The following is a 17,263-nucleotide window of genomic DNA, read 5'->3' on the forward strand; positions in this document are numbered from 1 at the left end:
TGCATGATAAAAGGGTTTAACATGGGTGGCGGGCATGATAAAGGGGTTTAACGGGGGTGGGGGGCATGATAAAGGGGTTTAACATAGGTGGGGGCATGATAACGGGCTTTAACGGGGGTGGGGGGCATGATAAAAGGGTTTAACATGGGTGGCGGGCATGATAAAGGGGTTTAACCTGGTTGGGGGGCATGATCAATGGGTTTAACCTGGTTGGGGGCATGATCAATGGGTTTAACATGGGTGGGGGGCATGATAAAAAGGTATAACGGGGGTGGGGGGCATGATAAAGTGGTTTAACGGGGGTGGGGGGCATGATAAAGGGGTTTAACATGGGTGGGGGGCATGATAAAGGGCTTTAACGTGGGTGGGGGGCATGATAAAGGGGTTCAACGGGAATGTGAGGCATGATAAAGGGGTTTAATGGGGGTGGGGGGCATGATAAAGGGCTTTAACGTGGGTGGGGGGCATGATAAAGGGGTATAACGTGGGTGGGGGGCATGATAAAGGGGTTTAACGTGGGTGGGGGGCATGATAAAGGGGTTTAACGGGGGTGGGGGGCATGATAAAGGGGTTTAACGGGGGTGGGGGGCATGATAAAGGGGTTTAACGGGGGTGGGGGGCCTGATAAAGGGGTTTAATATGGGTGGGGGGCATGATAAAGGGGTTTAACGGGGGTGGGGGGCATGATAAAGGGGTTTAACATGGGTGGGGGGCATGATAAATGGGTTTAACGGGGGTGGGGGGCATGATAAAGGGGTTTAACATAGGTGGGGGGCATGATAAAGGGGTTTAACATGGGTGGGGGGCATGATAAAGGGGTTTAACGGGGGTTGGGGGCATGATATAGGGGTTTAACATGGGTGGGGTCATGATAAAGGGGTTTAACATGGGTGGGGGGCATGGATAAAGGGGTTTAATATGGGTGGGGGGCATGATAAAGGGGTTTAATGGCGGTGGGGGGCATGATAAAGGGGTTTAACATGGGTGGGGGGCGTGATAAAGGGGTTTAATGGGGGTGGGGGGCATGATAATGGGGTTTAATATGGGTGGGGGGCATGATAAAGGGGTTTAACATGGGTGGGGGCATGATAAAAGGGTTTAATATGGTTGGGGGGCATGATAAAGGGATTTAACATGGGTGGGGGGCATGATAAAGGGGTTTAATGGGGGTGGGGGGCATGATAAAGGGGTTTAATATGGGTGGGGGGCATGATAAAGGGGGTTTAAAATGGGTGGGGGGAAGAAACCCCTTTATCTTTCCACCTACCCATATAAAACACCTTTATCTTGCCCCCCACCCCCATTTAAACCCCTTTATCATGCCCCTCACCCCCATTAAACCCCTTTTTCTTGCCCCCACCCATATTACACCCTTTTTTCTTGCCCCCCACCCCATATTAAAACCCCTTTATCTTGCCCCCCACCCCGTATTAAACCCCTTTTTCTTGCCCCCCGCCCCATTAAGAACCCTTTTTTCTTGCCCCCCCCCATATTAAACCCCGTTTTCTTGCCCCCCACCCCCATTAAACCCTTTTTTTCTTGCTCCCCACCCCCTTTAAACCCCTTTATCATGCCCCCCACTCCCATTAAACCCCTTTTTCTTCCACCCACCCACTTTAGGCCCCGTTTTCTTGCCCCCCCACCCGTATTAAACCCCTTTTTCTTGCCCCCCACCCATATTAAAACCCCTTTTCTTGTCCGCCACCCCCATTAAACCCCTTTTTCTTGCCCCCCACCCCCATTAAACCCCCTTTTCTTGCCCCAACCCCCATTAAACCCCTTTCTCTTGCCCCCACCCCCATTAAACCATTTTTTCTTGCCCCCCACCCCCATTAAACTTCTTTTTCTTGCCCTCCACCCCTATTAATCCCCCTTTTATTGCCCCCCTCCCCCATTAAACCCATTTTTATTTCCCCCCACCTTCATTAAACCCCTTTTTCTTGAACCCACCTCCTTAATTAAGCCCCCTTTTATTGCTCCCCACCCCCATTAAACCCCCTTTTATTGCCCCCACCCCCATTAAACTTCCTTTTCTTGCCCCCCACCCCCATTAAACCCCCTTTTATTGCCCCCACCCCATTAAACTTCCTTTTCTTGCCCTCCACCCCAGTTTAACCCTTTTTATTGCCCCCCACCCCCATTTAACCCCCTTTTATTGCCCCCCATCCCCATTTTAACCCCCCTTTTATTGCCATCCATTCCCATTTAAACCCTTTTTTTCTTGCCCCCCACCCCCATTAAACCCCCTTTTTCTTGTCCCCCTCCCCAGTTATCCCCCCTTTTATTGCTCCCCACCTCCATTAAACTCTCTTTTCTTGCCCCACTCCCCCATTAAACCCTCTTTTATTGCCCCCCACTCCCATTAAACCCCCTTTTCTTGCCCCCCCACCCCCTTTTAAACCCCTTTTTCTTGCCCCCCACCCCCATTAAATCTGCCTCTCTTTCACCCGCATCTCCCCTTTTGCAGTGTCAGGGCACCCTCCTGGGTTGCGCTGCTCAGGGCTCCCATTTACCCTCCCTGGGCTTCAGGTTGTCCCCATTGTGCCCCATCCTGGCACTGGGTATCACTGTGCAGAGCTGAGCTCCATCTCTATGTACCCCCTGTAGGTATTTAAGGCCATGAGTGTGACCCCCCCCCCCCGAGAGCCCCATCACCCTGCAGACCCCACACTGGGGCTCAGCCCGTTGTGTTTGACACCATCGTGGTGGGATGAGTGACAGCGGGTCAGAAGCTGCTCAGCCCCACTCATAGGGACCCATCGCCGGGCGCGGTCGCACCGTGATGGCATCAGCCTGCCGGGCTTGGGAACGACGGAAGGGAACGGTCTGAGTGATTCACAGCAATTTACCGCCTCATTCCCAGGGCGGATATGCGTTAATTGGGATGGAGGGAAGAGCGGGGAGCTGGAGGTGCCATTGCTATGCGTGGTCCTCCCATCCTCCTCCTCTACAATCACATCCTGCACTGCCCGCCACCCCTCAGCATACCCCCACTTTGTGTCCGAAGCCAGGCTGGCAGCCCATCTCCTCGCTGTATCCCAGCACTGAGCCTTTCCAAGAGCTCCCATGCATCACAAGGGCCAGCAGCACCACAGGCTGCTTTGCTTTGCACCCAAACCCACCACGTTCCTCACAGCTGGCACAGAACCCACAGCAACTCGCTGCCTCTCCATCCCACCAAGGCAAAACTGAGCTCCCCAACCGCTCTCTGCAGCTCATTAACAACCCACTTAATTGCAGAGGTGCCTCTCGTGGCGCTATCAACAGCCATTCGTGGGCGGCTGGGGTGGCCTCCCCAGCCCCTCCTCGCCCAGACACGCCGAGCAGAGTGATGCACTGCATGATCTCACCTGGCTCCCCACCAGATCTATGGGTGCAATGGGAGCTGGCACAGCCTGCAGGGCAGGGAGGGCTCAGCGGGCCCCATGCAGGTGTGCACACCCAGGGCCATTGACTGCCCTCAGAACACACAAGAATGAGGGCAGGCGTCCTGTCCTGGTTGCATTGCTGCTCCGTGTGCATTGCTTTATCCCCATCGGTCACCGAGTGACTTTGCCGTGGGAGGGAGCTCACATTCAGACCTATGGCCTTGTTCAGCTGGGCTGGCATCACTCAGGTGTCCCCTCATTGGCATCACCCCCGAGGACAAGCATCTCTTTGGTGTCTCCTTGCTGCCACCTCTCCCAAAAGACCAGCATCTCCTCACTGCCATCATCTATGGGGACAGGCATCATTTCAGTGCCCCTTCACTGTCACCTCCCCCATGGTCAGCCATCACTCCGGTATCCCCTCCCTTCCATCATCCCTGGGGTCAGGCATTGAACAACACAAACCCCATCTTTTTCTCCCCCCCCCCCCACATCAAGTTATTTTCTCAACAGCTTTTTTGCCATTGCAAAACCCCACAGTGTCACAAATCACCACAATCATAAAGGACTCCCCTCCTTCCTGCCCCCTCCCCACCAGGAGCTGCTGAATGCAGACTTCCAACCACGAAGGAAAACCTCCCAACAGCTCCATGTTCCACGCAGATCCCAGCAGCCTCCCACCCACCACCAGCAGAGCCCCCCCCCCCCCCCCCCCCCCCGGGGGCATGCTCACAGCAGCAGCTCCACGCTGACCTACATTTGCTTTCCCAGGTAAACACCGTCGGCGAGCAACAGGAGACCGAGGGAGGCTCCGTGGGAAGGGAGCGATGCAGAACAGGATGGACCGGGGGAGATCCTCATCCTCCTCCCACCCCCTCCCTGCCAGTGCGATCTGCACCCATCAGCTGGTGGACGAGGGTGAGTGTTCGCCGTTCCCTTTCTCACTTGAAATAACGCGGTTTACTTTTGGGTTTTTTTTTAGGGGTCGTTTTCCATCCTCTCCCTCAGGGCTCGGGGCAGCGACTCCTGTAGTTTTAAGTGATAGGGAGGGGGTTGGGGGAGGGTGAATGGGAGGGTAAAGAAACAAAGCAAATGAAGGTGGAAGCCCCACAACAAGCAAGGGTGGGGGGGCAGCCCGGCTTTCAGCATCCGGCACTGGGAGGTTTCTCAGCACCCAAACTTAGAGAGGCTTGAAATGAGCTTCCATTCCTGGAGGGGAGGGGGCAAAACCAAACTCCTGATGCTTTTCTCCCCTCCAGGACCAGCAGAATCACTTCGATATGTCCAAGTTCATCAAAGCCATCAGTGACATGATGGACGGCAGTGCCAGGAAGGGGAAGAAATCCGAGTCCTTCAGCAGGAGCGAGTTCAAGAAGCTGATCCAGCAGGAATTCGCTCCTGTCAAGGTATCGACGTGGGGGTGATGAAGGCTCCTATAGCATTTCCACATCCAGTGTTAGTGTGAGCTATCTCCAAACTGCTGATTTTCCCGTTATTGTGACCACCCTTTTGTCTTGCTTTACCATTGGGATGGGGGAACACAGCCCTCATTTCAGCCTGGTTTGTAGGGGGGGGGGGGTCTGATGGTCTCCTTTCCCCCCAGAGATCTTCCACCAGCAAATATCACTACATCGGCAGCACGTTGGATTCGGACACTGAGCCCATGAACAAGAAGGAAAAGGGCTCCTCTAAAGCCTGTGTGTACTGAGGGCTGCTCCAGGGGCACAGAAAGGAGGAGGTAAGTGGGGGGGGATAGCAGGAGGGAGGTGTTCCTGGATGGCATTGCATTGCCTTAATGTGCAGGGACATTAAGCTTGGGGCATTGCGTCTGTCCTTCACCCGCTTTTACTACTCATGGTTTGCCCAGCAAAATTCCATTAGAGAAAATGGGATGGAGCTTTGCTCCCACTGGGGGCAGGATTGGGGGGGATGGATGGAGGGGTTAGGGTTAGGGTTATCAGCTCTCATAAAGCCAAACTAATGGCAAGGTGATGATGGGCTGCAAGCTCCTTGCAAAGCATTGCATCTGCCTGGGGTGGGCAGTGGATGGATGGGGTTTGGGGGGGGGGGGTGACAGCTTGAATGGGGTGCATTATGGCTGCCCCATAGGGTTTTCTCCCCACAGGATCCCTGATTTCCCCCGCGGGTGAAGCACAGCAGTGATGGGCACAGTGTGATCGCACAGCAGGGGGGGGACGTGAAGATGTGCTCCGTTCCACATATTACCTCCATGAGGAAAACCTAACTCTATCTCTCCTATTTCCTTTGTCCCGATGCTCCGCAGGTGTCTCTTTGGGATGCTTTGCAAGTGGGGCTTGAAGATTTGGGGTGCTGGGGCCAGATCTGTATATGGAACAGCAGAACAGGGGCTGATGCATCAACCCCATCCTCTGCCAGCTCCCGTGGCTTTAATGGGTAGAAAGTGAAAAATGGCCACTCAGAAGGGCTGGACTGAGCCGTGCAATTAGTTGACTCAGCCTGTCCAGTGTGAATGAATAAAGAGAAGCAATTATTCTAGGAAAATGAAAGGTCGATGGGTGGGAGCTCATCTCTGGGTGATCTGAAGTCATTATGAATTGAATTCCTATGGGTTTGAGGGGACCAGCAATGCCCCTCAGCACTACAGGGATGTCAGGCCCATCAGTGCAGCTTGGCCCGTGCCTTGGCTTGCTTTTCCCATTGCAAAAAGGGAATCTCTGCCTTCTCCTCTATTTTATTTTAGGAGAGCTTTTGGTCTCTGTCATCAACCTGCAGAGGGAGGCATGGAGGATGGAGAGCAGGGCTGCCTCAGCTGAGGCTTTACTCCCCATAGGGAAACCAATAGAGCAGTAGTGAGGGAGGAGGGGTGGCACTGCAGAAGGTGATCAGGTCTGTCACGTTTCTCTCTTCATCTACGAGCTCTTGGAAAGTCAGGGGGTGACACGTAGCTCCTGGCAGGGCTCACTTTGCAGTCACTTAAGCATGAGGATGGTTGTTATCTATGGTCAGATATTCCCCCAAGCCAATATGGAGCAGGATTTGGTCCTTCAGCAGTTACTGTGCTGTAAATATCCCAAAGGGGTTCTTTTGGGTTTATTTCTTTTTGTCCTTTCCCCCCCCCCCCCCCCCCCAAGTGTTTGTAACACCTTAAAGAAAGGCAATAAAAGAGGTACAACAGGAAGCTGCCTGCTTGCCGTGAGCTCCAGCAACCAGCAGCTCAACACTGCAGTGCAAACACTGTGGAGGTGGGGCAGCCCAATGGGGATGGGGCAGCAGCACAGAGCCCTGTGGGGCCTTGGGATGCAGGGCAATCAATGGGATGTAGAGGGGTTTTGGGGTTTTCTCCATCATTTGGGACCCAGTAAGGGGAGGAGGGCAGAGCTATGAGAACCCAAGGATGATCCACATGGATTGAAGGCGGTGTCACAAGGGCTGAAGGAGAGAAAGGCAGCGCATGCATGGCATGAACACACATGGGAAATGAGGATGGGGAGAGGTTAAGGAGACACGGAGACAGCAGAGCTCTGGGACACATCATGCTTTATTGTGCTGCTGGCACCCAGACAGTGCACAGCTCCATGGAGCAGCAGCAGTGGTGATGTCCCTCATGGGGTGAGGGCACACAGAGGGGTCTCATCAAGGTGCCTTGGAGCGTGCAGAGCTCTTTCTGTGCTCCATCACTTCATCTTCTGGGAGGGCAGCTGGTGGACCTGCTGCTGCTGCTGCTGCTGCTGCTGCTGCTGAGGGTAGTGGTACTGGATCTGAGGCTTCCCATGGCAGCTGGAGCCACCGGAGCTGTGACAGCCACCGCTGCTACCAGAGCTGTGACAGCCACCACCTCCACCGGAGCTGTGACAGCCACCACTGCTGCCACCAGAGCTGTGACAGCCACCACTGCTCCCACCAGAGCTGTGACAGCCACCACCGGAGCTGTGACAGCCACCACCAGAGCTGTGACAGCCGCTGCTCTGCCGGGTGTAACGCTCTTGTGAGTGGCACTGGTCCTTGTCTTGACGGGAGCACATGGCTGAATGCTGGGTGTCCTATGGGAGAGAAGGGCTGTCAGGGGGTTGGTTGTCGTGTGTCCCATCACCCCGCAGCTCCCCATGCCCACCCTGTTCACAGCCCCAAACCACCAACACTACGCAGGGTTCTGGATCCCTTTGGAGGTCTCTGGGGTGCCCTACACCCACCCATGGAGGATCAGCTGGGAACCACCTCCTCCCTTTCACTCTGCCATCCCAGAGCATCCAATGTTTGCCTTCAACCCGTGCTCCACATCCCTTCATGCAAGATACATCCCCAGACAAGCTAAACCCATGCTGCTAGACTTACCCAAGCTCGAGAAGAAGACGAGAGGAGGGAAATGACAATCTCCAGAACATGGGCAGTTTTATAGAGGTCCCACATCCCTCTGCCCGGAAATGAGCCAGCTCTCTGTCACTGCCATGTATTAATTTCATACCCAATCCTCATCAAACCGCCCTCTGTTTACATCTCTCGTCTGACTCATTAGAGATTGGTATCATTCCTTTTTTTTATCTGTTTCCTGTGCCACATAAGTATCTAATTGGCAGCCTCACCTGTTCCTAATAGGGAAACCTGTGGGTGCCTGGGTTTCCAAGTCCTCATCTATTTGGGGTCTGTTTTGTAAATCAAATCCAAGCATAATTATAGCCCTGTCCCATGAGGATCCACTCTCAGAGTCTAATCCCTGCTATTGAGGTGACCCTGGATACATCCAGAACTAATCCAGGCACAAATGAGTGTGGAGTTGCTCACTCTTTTCTATTGGGAAGCTTGAGTCCAACTCCATTGGGTGTTAGATCTGAACAAATCCACTCCATACAACTGTGGGATGGTTTGGATTGGATGGGACCCTCAATGACCACGCAGCCCAATGCTGTGCTATGGGTGTACCCCCCTGATCAGGATGATCAAAGCCTCATCCCACCAGACTTTGGGTCCATCCAACAACAAGGACATCCATGAGCATCCTGGTCTAGGATCACACCGCCTCGGGGTGAAAAAGATCTTCCTTAAACCTTATTCCTTCCCTAAAACCTCCTGGGATTCCTCTAGAGAGGTTGGAGTGAGTTTATCAACTGTCTTCGTGCTTCCCTCCCTGAGCTACAGGGTCTGAGTTTCCCCCAAAGGCAATGAGCTTCGCAATGGGCTTCCAGAAGTCTCTCCTGGTGTTGGCTGGAAGCCTTGCAAGCCTTGCTGTCATTGCAGCTGTACATCAGGGGGCTCAAAGCAAAGCCCCCAACTCCTAGACCCACTATTTCCATCATCTTCACCATAAGGATGGGAAAGACTGATACATTTAGAGGTGGGGAGGGGGTAGCACCACCTGGACTATCTGAGCTGAAAGCTGATGTCTTCCCCAGAAAGACTGTTCCCATTTCATGGCACTGGACTCTGTTATTGATGATGAGCTTTGGCCCTTTCCTGGAAGCTTCTGGGTGGTTCCAACTCACATTGGGCAGATGCCCAGTGGTGGGTGGGAGCTGCTGGGTGCTGTGTCTCACACGTAGCCCTGCCTGAGCTAAATGGGACGAGGGGTGAAGCTCCCACCATAGCAATGATGGTCTGTAGGGTGTGAGCAGCTTTGCATCCAATGGGTGATGTCCATCCCAGCAGCTCCTGGAGCTGTTCCTCATCCCAGGGGTCAGAGGGTAGGAGGGCAGCATTGCTCAGTGTGTGAAATGTGGTTGGTGAGTGCTTCCTTTGCTGCTTAACACTGAACTCATCCAGATTCACATAGAAACTGCTGGCAGGAGCAATTAGCAGCAAGCTGGGTGGGCGCCACTGGGACCTGCAGGCAGATCCATACGGCTGTCAGAGCACTGAGGGGCTCCTGTGCAACCCTCCCACCACCCCAATTGATGCCTGATGACTGTAACCTGAGAACAAGTGCATTTCTTTGCAAGCCTTGTGCAATCTGTTTCTGCCTTTTTCCAGTGGGTGTTCGTGACAAGCTCATCTTGTCCAGGTCAGGGGTGATGTACCGTGCAGGAAAGTTTATTGCTTTTTGGATGGTGATGTCATTCATGCAGCAAGAAAGGACACACGAAGGCGTTCAGCATAACCATGCACGAGGTTTCATAACCAAGCCCATGTTTTCCTCTCCCTCCTTTTAGTTAAAGGCAGAAATGACAGCAACGTGGAAGCAAAGACGCCTCTGATTCTTTGATTTTATTGTGGTTGTAGGACAAAGACAACATTAAAAGCCGAAAAACCCAAGAGGTAAAGGAAAGGAATGTCAGAACTTAAGGTTAGAAAACACTTGTGGGGTTTTATTGGGATTTTGGGGGCATTGCTGCTGGTCCTGGATGTGTGGGATGGGCTGTGGGTTATGGTTGCGCTCCCAGCTCCTCATTCAGCCTCTCATAGGGCTCATAGAGCTCTGGGTGGGTGCTCCCATCTCCCATTTCCCAGTTCCCAGCTCCCAGTCCCAGTCCCATCTCCCAGTTCCCAGCTGTGGAACCCCTTCTCTGGTGCCTCCCTGCCTTTCCAGCAGCAGCACCGCCACATTGTGTGTGTGCAGGGAGATGCATCAGCCTGTAGAGATAAATGAAGTTACCAACTCCATAGACCCAACACTCCACCAAAACCCAGCTGCATCCCTTCACTGTGAAAGAGAAAAATGAGGATGGGAAGCTTAAGGAGACACAGAGACAGCAGAGCTCAGAGACACATCATGCTTTATTGTGCTGCTGGCACCCAGACAGTGAATAACCCCATGGAGCAGCAGCAAAGGAGCAGCAGTGGTGATGTCCTTAAGGGGGTGGGGGCATGCAGAGGGGTCTCATCAGGCTGCCTTGGAGTGTGCAGAGCTCTTTCTGTGCTCCATCACTTCATCTTCTGGGAAGGCAGCTGGTGGACCTGCTGCTGCTGCTGCTGCTGCTGCTGAGGGTAGTGGTACTGGATCTGAGGCTTCCCATGGCAGCTGGAGCCACCGGAGCTGTGACAGCCACCGCTGCTACCAGAGCTGTGACAGCCACCACCTCCGCCGGAGCTGTGACAGCCACCACCTCCACTGGAGCTGTGACAGCCACCACTGCTGCCACCGGAGCTGTGACAGCCACCACTGCTCCCACCAGAGCTGTGACAGCCACCACCGGAGCTGTGACAGCCGCTGCTCTGCCGGGTGTAACGCTCTTGTGAGTGGCACTGGTCCTTGTCTTGACGGGAGCACATGGCTGAATGCTGGGTGTCCTATGGGAGAGAAGGGCTGTCAGGACATCCTGCTTCTGCCTCTCCATAGAAGACGAAACTGGAAGTTAAATTTATGCCTCATTCCCAGCTCCCAGGGCCTTTCAACCTCAAACTCACAGAGCCGTAAGACCAGCAGGGTTGGAAAATACCTTCGGGATCCTCAAAGCCATCAGCCTGCCCTACTGAGTGAGGTCACTGAGCCCCTCTTAGCACATCACCAATCTGCAGAGCAATGCCCAGCACCTCTCCCCTGCTCCGCACTCTGCTCTCCTGCAGCATCCCCCTTCCCAAGCCCTATGCTCCCTCCTCGCCCCATCTCCCCATCAGGAGCACCCACAGGGCAGCACAGGGATGCTGCATGGCTCATCCTTCTCCCAGCCCTTCCACCTCCCAGAGGGGTTTGGGTGCTGCCCTGAGCTCTGCAGCACCGCTGTTCTTACCGTGTTGCTTTGCAGTGAAGGGATGTGGAGACGATGAGGCTCTCTGGAACCGCAGTGCTTTTTATACCCTTGACCCACTCCAGAAGAGGAACACCTCCCCATTGCAGAACTCCTATCTGCTTATTTCATTCATCAAAGATCTTGTTGTTTTTTTTTTGGCCTCCCTACTCTTTGGCCTGCTGTGTGACTCACCGTGGCTGCACTGGGTATTGCCTCTCCACATTCATTCCTGTGCTGCACAGTTGTTTAATTGCCAACCCTGCCCGTGCTGAGTCCCACTGGGGAGTGTGGGTGGCCCTGATTTCCACAACGTGTTTTGGTGTTCATTAAAGATGGGGAGAGCTCCACCTTTAGTAGGGGAATAATCACAGAGTCATTGCACATGGCTTTGGAAAGGTTTCGAGGTGCTCTCCATCCCCATAGACCCACAATGTGTCCAGGAGCACCTTCTGTACTACAGACAGCTCTACCCAAACAGGGGTTTGAGTACAGCCACTGTTGGCTCCTTTCTACCAGAGTCACCTGAGATGGGACACGGATGAGGAGAAAGAGAAAGGGCTGCTCCTATGGAGCTTTGTGTGGTCAGAGAGTTCTCTGCTGCCGTGAGAAGGATGAAAAAGGGAATTAGGAATCCAGTTGGGTTCCTATTTTTGGATGGTGATTCAGTTTGGTTGACTTTTGGCCCATGCCTGATGGTGGGGTGGTGATGTTGGAGGCCATGAGTAGAACACCTATGGGTGCTGCCCTTTGGGACTTTCCCTAAGCCTGTAACAACATCATTTCTGGAGCTCTTTTCTCCGCTCCCCAATTATCCTGTAATTTGGCAACAAACCCAAGGGTTGTTCAGACAGATGCATGGACCCACAGGAGCCTCGAGGCCAGGCACCAGGGCTAATTGCAATCCATGGTCTGAGATAATCCTTGTATCTTTCCTACACCTCTGCTGGGCGTTGGGGCTGTGCTTCACACCACAGGTCCCATGTTGTCCTTTCTGTAACTATTCTCAGGGGGGTATTTTGGTCGTTATATAAGAAGACTAAAGGCAATATTGCAAGCAGGCAGCAGGAATAAGGAATTGCTCAGGTTCTGCCCATCTAAAAGTGCTCGGAAAGCATGGAACCGCCAGCAAGGTCATAGTACTTCATGAATGTGCCCCTCCAGCCTGATGCCAACTTCTGTAAGGGGAACCTGGTGCCCAAACCTTTGGTTTTGAGGTCCTGAGTGGTTTCCAACACCAGAAAACCTCTGACACATTCATGGCTGCTGAAACGTGGGGGGTTTTTTAGGAAGGTGGAGGGCAGGGCCGCGTTCATGAATCAGGCATGCAATCCAAATGCTTCTTTTGTAATGCTTAATTGCTATTACCAGCTAAAACAATGTCAGGGCAAACCGTACTCGGGTTGGATGCCTTCTTTTTTTATTTACATTCTGTTCTCTCATCGGAAGCAGAGGAATATGTGTCATTCTGTGATTCTGTGATTCTGTGAATATAATAAATATTCTCCCTGAGAAAAACGAAGAGGCGCATTCAATGCAATTTGTCGCTGTGGGCATCGTGCTGTGCTCAGCTCCTCCCATCTCTGTCTATCTGAGGTTGTTGGGGGTCAGCAGCCCTGAGCACCTCCAGGTTCTGTTCATGTCCACCTTATAGGAACGGGGCTGCAGTTGGGCTGAAGGCAGAGCTGGCAGCAGTGGCTCTTCCAACTAACATCGTGTCCCTGCACCAATGGGGGATGTCTGTGAGCACCCTGACACACGTGGGTGTCATCTTATCAGGGCAACAACCATTTATGTCACGAACGGCAACAGCAGACCAATAAATTACACAATTTGGTTTAATTACCCACTGAGAATGAATTTATCAGTTCATCATGTACCGCCGGCGTCGCTCAACGCCCCTGGGCCAGCCCTGGGTTCTCCAAGCACTTCTCAGAGGGGTTCTGAAGGGGCTGCCCAGGAGTTTGGCATTGGAAGGAGGGATTCCAACCCCCATTGCAGCCTTAGAGGAGTGCTGTGGCCATGGAGTGGGTCCCAAAGGCTTGAGTGTTACAGCCAGTGGGGTCTCAATGGGAGATTTGGGGTCTGCAGCTCAGTGGGAAGGTGACCTGGGGAGGAGCTGTGGCTGTGTAAGCCAGATGGCATTTATACATCTCCATTCTTCCTTATTTCATAAGGAGACCCTGAAGAAGAGGAGGGCAGTGCCTACCCCTCAGCTCAGTGCTAATGGTGCCCCATGGTGCCACGATGTGAAAGAAAAATCATGAACGCAAAAGTCTCGTGTGCTGCAAATTGCAATGGCTCATTTATTGTCAAAGGTGGATAGAGAGAACACTGCGTGAACACGTGCAGTGCATTTCTGGTGCCCACAGATAAACCCATCTGAGATTCAAGACTGGCCTTGGGGGGAGGGAAGAGAAATTGCATTCTATGAGACACGCAAGGATTCCTGAACCTGTGAGGAATAGCAGGTAGCGTCCTGCTCACTTCATATTTGAGGATACTTGATAAATTTGCTGCTGGCAATCTTGTGGCTTTCCATGGCAGGATCCCCCGCTGCTCCCATGGCATCCAGATCGACTGCTCCCATGGCATCCGGATCCACTGCTCCCATGGCATCCAGATCCACTGCTCCCATGGCATCCGGATCCACTGCTTCCATGGCATCCAGATCCACTGCTCCTATGGCATCCAAACCCACCACCGCTGCTATGGCACCCGGATCCACTGCTCCCAAGGCACCCGGAGTCCCCGCTGCCCCCTCCACACCCCTCACTGCTGTGACACGAGGACCTCCCCTGCTGGTGGCATTGATCCTTGTCCTGGCGGGAGCACATCTTCACAGACCTGCAGGAAAGACCATCACCTTTGAGTCTTCCAAAGGCAAGATTATGGATCAAGAACAGACGCTCATTACAGGCCTGGTTCTTGGAATATGGATTAAAATTAGTAGTTCTCATTGTGCCCTATTTAGAGCAAATCTTTCACCTCAGTGCTTGGCAAAGACAGAAGGTAGATGTTAAATCACTCAGGGATGAGTGAGAAGTGATGGCCTGACGGGATCTAGAGCTTGGCTGGAAGAGTCTGACCATCAGCAGTTTGAAGCAGTAAGTTCTGAGTTTTCCTCACTTCTCTCTATTATTTTCATACAGGAGAAGATAAGGAAGCCACAAGGAATAAACAGATGGATCCAGAGAGAGCAGTGGAGATGAGAAGTGAGAGGCAAGACCAAGAATCTGAGATAGGGACAAAGCTGGAGAGCGCGTAAAGCACAGCATTGTGAGAATCCAGACTTACTCTGTTCAGTGGGAGCTCAAGAGGAGATGTGACGATGAGAGAATGAGGAGAAATGGTTATGAGGTCTTTTATAGGGAACCTGGAGTTTTTCCTCCAGAAACAAGGCGAGCTCCTGCTGGGGAAACTCAATGGTTCAGCACCGCGGGCGCTTCGTTAATTGGAGTTTTTCCTCTCCTGTTTTGACTCACGGTGTCACGAATGGATCAATATCCTGTCTTTGGGATCACCATTCCTTGTGTTACTCCATAAAAATGCTAATTGCCCTCCACGCCTAGTGTTCATGCACAGGGATGGGAGGTTCTGGATGGGCTTGCTGCGTTCTCCTGAGGTATCCGCCTAACACGAAGCTGGAAATGCGAACACAGAGGAATGAGGGAAATGGGGTGGGTTGTTGGGTACGGGATCCTCTGACGTGCCAAGGAATGCAGTGAATAAAAAAGGGCCTGAAAATCAGCAAAGGGCTCCGTGGTGATGTGTAGGAAAAAAAATGAGCGTGTTTCAGCAGCCTAAGAGAAAAATGATGTAGGTTGTGAGTGGGCGAAGGAGGCGAAGGGAATTAGGGATGCAGGTATGAGCACACGATGGGAGGTGAGCGCGGAGATGTCCCGTCAGTGAGAACATCCTGCAGTGACTCTGGGGCAGCAGGGCCAGCCCTGATGGGATATGAAAGGAATGGAGAGGCCTATGGGGTTGAAATCCATCCCTGAGATTTGGGGCAGAGAGACAGAGAGCATCCATCCCATCCCTGCAATGCTCATTCCCAGTATCTATAGCAGCATCCTTTCTTCACCTTTAACTGAACTAAAAAGAGGGAAGAAAAAGTGTTGTGACATTTCTGAGCTGTTCCCTCTGTCCTCCATCCCCACATGCAATAGGGATCCTTCTTGCTGCCCATTTGCGGCTCTGCTTTGGGGAGGAAAGTGCCTTTCTGCTTACGGAGAGCACCAGGTCTGATCCCAAGCAGGACTCTAGAGGCCACTGTGATATTAATAATAGCACAGCTTGAACTGAAATGAAACAGAGCTTGGGAGATTCATCACTGACCCATGGAGCTGAATCACCAAATTGCAAAGATCCGTGAGCAGATTAGAAGCTGTCTGGAGATATTTCACAAACAGCAGAAGAATGAGGATTCTTGTGAAACTAGCGTTCACAATGGGGCACTAATTACACCCCAGATCATCCCAGATGGTGACGAACATGTTTATCACTTCTCTCCACGATAAAGCACAGCAGGGAGGATGCTCACACATTGGAGACCCGTAGTCTTGACCCTATGGTGGGTGTCTGCCACCTACATGGGTATCGTGTGCACAGCACCTGGGTTTTGGGAGAGGTCTCCCTGAATCCCTTGGTGTTGTCTAGAGGTTGTTTCCATGCATCATTTATTGCTTTGTTCATGAAAGTAATTTCAGTTGTCTTAATACAAGTCTCAGGAGCTGGGTTTGGATCACGGTTTCTGAGTGGTTTATGTATGGTCGTATTTCAGTTACTGGTTTTCTGATGATGAAGGTGATGAGTGAAGCACAAAACAAGTGTTGGACCTTGGGAGAATCTGTGGGAAACCTCCAAATTTCTCACTGATTTTTGACTTAGAGGGAGGGATCCTCCAGCCCTCTTTATCCTTTCCCAGCAGCTCCAGAGGGATTAAGAAGTGGATGCTGTGACTGCTGTCCATAGAGCAGTGTTTGGTTTGGGGACTGTGAGCTTTGTAAAGTGTCCCAGCATCATCTTCACATGAGGAAGAGCCCAGTGAGGAAGGCTGCATGTTAAGAGCTCCACGTGTGCATAAATGTCCAGGAAGGGGCACCTGTATTGACTTCTCTTCCTCCCCGTGTCATGCTACAGGGAAATCTCTACATTACTGCTGCTGAGCAGCTGGTTCTGTGGTATGTCACATCCTGTAAGCTGGGCTAGGCAGGAGGCCAGGGCTGGGGACCATGGAGGATGGAAGCTCTGTGTTGGATGAGGTGCAAGGAGACACCTAGAGCCACCTGCAGCCACCTGGAATCCTCTAGGAGCCACCTGAGGCCAACTGGAGTCCCCTGAAATCCATCTGGAGCCACCTGGAGTCCTCTAGGAGCCACATGAAGATACCTGGAGTCCCCTGGGAGACTCTTGGAGCCACCCGGAATCCCATAGAAGCCACCTGGAGCCTCGTGAGATGCAGAGCTGTGAGTCACCGACACATCCCTGTTGTGTTGCAAGGATCCTCCCAGAAAGCTCCTCCTCATCCCAGCAGACCTATTGGGACCTCTGGGTCTTCTGCCCTGCTACAGAGATCCCGTTTCCCCTCACTGCTGTAATTCAAAGCCTCCTTTGACTCGTGTTCCTGGCTTGGTGATGTAAATCACAAAGTACCCGCTGCTCTCTCAGGGAATGAAATGATGCACCAAGAAGAACTTTTCATTTTAACCTCTCTGATGAAGTCTATGTGGTTTTCTTTAATGTTAGTGTATTAGTATTTAATTGCTGGGTTGCACAGAGGGCACAACAAAAGGCTGCTGGCTCCCTCTCAGTAGGAAGCAGTGCCTGGATAGGAGCAACTTGGCACCAGGTGGGACTGACCAGGAATCTCCAAGCCAGGGAGAGCGTAGGGATGCTGCAGACTCCAGCTCCTACCACAAGAAGGAGCAGAAGCAGTTTAAAGAGACAGAGAAACGACTCAAAGAGTAGGAAGCATTGACACGAGTTGGTCATGAGATGTTATTTTTTATTGTCTCTGGACCCGACGTGAACAAAAGATGGGAGGTGAATCAATCACAGCACGAGGGTGTTGCAGTGTTACGTGACTCACAGAGACAAGGAAGAGCACTTGGTGTTGCACACTGAGACAGTGGGTTACATCTTCAAATCGCATCACGAGCAACATGACGGGAAGAGTGGAAATCCCTGAGGACACGTGGAACACCAGGGCAACACTACAAGAAGTTTCTCACTCATCCCCACTCTTTGCATCCC

The sequence above is a fragment of the Excalfactoria chinensis genome, chromosome 31 (genome assembly GCF_039878825.1).
Source record: "Excalfactoria chinensis isolate bCotChi1 chromosome 31, bCotChi1.hap2, whole genome shotgun sequence".
NCBI classification, from domain to species: domain Eukaryota; kingdom Metazoa; phylum Chordata; class Aves; order Galliformes; family Phasianidae; genus Excalfactoria; species Excalfactoria chinensis.